Source organism: Gavialis gangeticus, unplaced genomic scaffold (genome assembly GCF_001723915.1).
Source record: "Gavialis gangeticus isolate Ggan-Ray unplaced genomic scaffold, GavGan_comp1, whole genome shotgun sequence".
Taxonomy (NCBI): domain Eukaryota; kingdom Metazoa; phylum Chordata; order Crocodylia; family Gavialidae; genus Gavialis; species Gavialis gangeticus.
In genome coordinates, this window is record NW_017729019.1 from 3,516,360 (window position 1) to 3,519,215 (window position 2,856).

Below are 2,856 nucleotides of genomic sequence, written 5' to 3' on the forward strand. Positions count from 1 at the left end.
CTCTAAATCCCATTCATTTTAATGGAAGTTGGCCTTTTGACTCAGCTTTGAAAATCTCAGCCCAATGTGCCAACCAAAGAAGTCAAAATATATTTTGTATTTCTATGCAGTGCATCTATGTGGGGCTCTCCAAGCATTTTACAAACATTAAATGAACCTCAGGATGAGCCCAGCCGGAGCAGCAGGGGCTCAGCTGCGCTTTCCCCCTACCTGCGCTGGTCAGTCCTGAGAGGCACACGGCTCCACCGCCACTTCTGCTGGCTGGTGCTCACCCGGGCGGGTCTGTCCCATCTGGAGCAGCACGCAGCTGAAGCCGGGTTCCCACGTGCTGCTGGGGACGGGAGGAGCCCAGCCGGGTCGGCACCGGCCAGCAGAAAAAAAAGTCCCCATAGGTAGGAAATAAACTTCATTTTTTGCAGAAAAGGACATTTTTCTTGCCATTTTCCAGTTGGTCCAATAAAAGGTATCATTTTGGAACCAAGAGTTCTAGTTTTTTATATGTCTTCATTTCCTAGCTCTTCTTTTCTCAGGTACTTCTAATGATTTAAGAAGAAAGGCAGGATGAAGGAAGGAAGCACTTCATGGTAAATGACTTGGTGGATAAAAATACATTTTTTTTTTAATTTAAAAAAATCTGACTTTTTTATTTAAATAAGATTTTTTTGATGTCATTATATTTTTTGTGAAGATGCTTTAAAAAAATCCAATATAAAGATAGTTTTCATTTAAGAAATGTTAAAGCTCATAGATATCATCATGGAATAGGGATTATAACTTCTAAGCATATACTATTTGAGACAATAATGCTGGATAAAGTGTATAAGAAAGAATTTAAACAGCATTCAAGCAGTCCAGGGAAAAATTATTAGCCCGAGTCTTGATGGGTGGAGCGATGTCCACAATGATCCAGTAATATGTGCTTGTGTGACAACAGAAGGGACGGTCTACCTTACAGAAACAATTGATACATCAAGAAATGCGCACACAGTGGAATACTTACAAGAGGTAACAGTAAAAGCTATACCAAACAGTGAAAAAAATTCAAATGTCTAATATGCACCTTTGTCACAGACAATGCTGCAAATGTATCAAAGATGAGAAGAAATCTAGAAGAAAGTGAAGAAAGCACAAACTAATAACATATGGCTGCAGTGCTTGTTTGAAACACCTCTTAACCAAAGATTTCGGTGCTCCAGAAATAAAGGCTAACGTTGCTGAAATTGCAAAATACTTCCATCACAACCACTTTGCAGCAGCTGCTCTGAAGAAAGCAGGAGGAACCAAACTAACTCTCTCACAAGATGAGCGATGGAGCTCAGTATCGGGCTGTTTTGAGCGGTATATTGAGATCTGGCCTAATCTGATGACAATTTGTGAACAAAATTGTGACAAAATAGATGGAATTGTTATAGCCAAAATTCTCAATGTTGGGATAAAGAGAAATATAGAACATATGCCGACTATCCTGAACCTGTTTCCATAGCCTTGAACAAAGTGCAGGGAAATCACTGTTTTATTGTTGATGCTGTTGAAGTTTGGAAGGAACTGAGTGAGACCTTGCAAAGAGAAATACACAACAGAGTTAAGTTACAGGCATTTAAAACAACGGGTGGATCAAGCACTACCTCCAGCTCATTTTCTTCCTAATACTGTCAACATTCAGTTCCAGGGTCAATTTTTAACTGCTGAAGAAGAGAAGTTGGCTATGACATGGGCATCCAGCAATCATGCCTCCATAATACCAATTATAACACATTTCAGGGCTAAGGGTGAACTATTCAAAAATACATGTTTGCTGGTGAGGTTTTAAAGAAAGTCACACCAGTGAACTGGTGGAAGTCACTTAAGCACCTGAATCCATCAAAGACTTGAAGTGATAATCCAGCTTTTAACAGCAGTAATTTCTTTACAAGACTTATGAGGGGAGGCTGAAGGAAATGGGCTTATTTATTCTAGAGAAAAGAAGACTGATGGGGGATTTAATAGCAGCTTTTAACTACCTGAAAGGGGGTTCAAAAGAGGATGGAGGTAAACTGTGTTCTCAGTGGTAACAGATGACAGAACAAGGACCAATGGTCTCAATGGACAGGCTGAGAGCCATGGGGCTCTTTAGCTTGGAAAAGCGCAGGCTCAGGGGTGATCTGATGGCCACCTATAAGTTTATCGGGGGTGACCACCAGTATCTGGGGGAACGTCTGTTCACCAGAGCGCCCCAAGGGATGAAGAGGTCAAATGATTATAAACTACTGCAAGACTGTTTCAGGCTGGACATAAGGAAGAATTTCTTTACTGTCCGAGCCCCCAAGGTCTGGAACAGCCTGCCATCGGAGGTGGTTCAAGCACCTACACTGAACACCTTCAAGAGGAAATTGCTTATCTTGCTGGGATCCTATGACCCCAGCTGACTTCCTGCCCCTGGGGCGGGGGGGCTGGACTCGATCTTCCAAAGTCCCTTCCATCCCTAATGTCTATGAAATCTAAGTTGCAGCAAGGGAAGTTTAGGTTAGGTAGTAAAGCACTGGAACAGGTTACCCAGGGAGGTTGTGAAATCTCCATCATTGGAAGTTTTTAAGATGTGGCTAGACAAAGCTTTGGCTGGGACAAAATCATAGAAAATGAGGGTTGGAAGGGACCTCAGAAGATCATCTATCCAACGCTCTGCTCAAGGCAGGACCAGCCCCCACTAGATCACATCAGCCAAAGCTTTATCTAGCTGGGCCTTAAAAACCTCCAAGGATGGAGCTTCCACCACCTCACTGGGTAACCTGTTCCAGTGCTTGACTATCCTCCTAGTGAGAAAATTCTTCCTAATAGCTAACCTAAACTTCCCTTGCTGCAACTTGAGACTTAAAAAAA

The 2,856-nt window shown here is 42.3% G+C and overlaps 1 protein-coding gene and 1 long non-coding RNA gene across 3 annotated transcripts in view; one reads left to right on the top strand and one right to left on the bottom strand.

Annotated features, from left to right (window-relative positions):
- The window catches only part of LOC109295161, a 7,112-nt gene extending 6,512 nt beyond the window's left edge, over positions 1-600 (top strand). Inside the window, exon 3 of the long non-coding RNA XR_002096684.1 lies at positions 531-600. This is a non-coding gene — a long non-coding RNA (uncharacterized LOC109295161). The remainder of the gene's footprint in view (positions 1-530) is intronic.
- KLHL12 (kelch like family member 12) overlaps positions 1-2,856 on the bottom strand; it is a 56,410-nt gene that overhangs the window by 15,876 nt on the left and 37,678 nt on the right. The window lies entirely within an intron of this gene.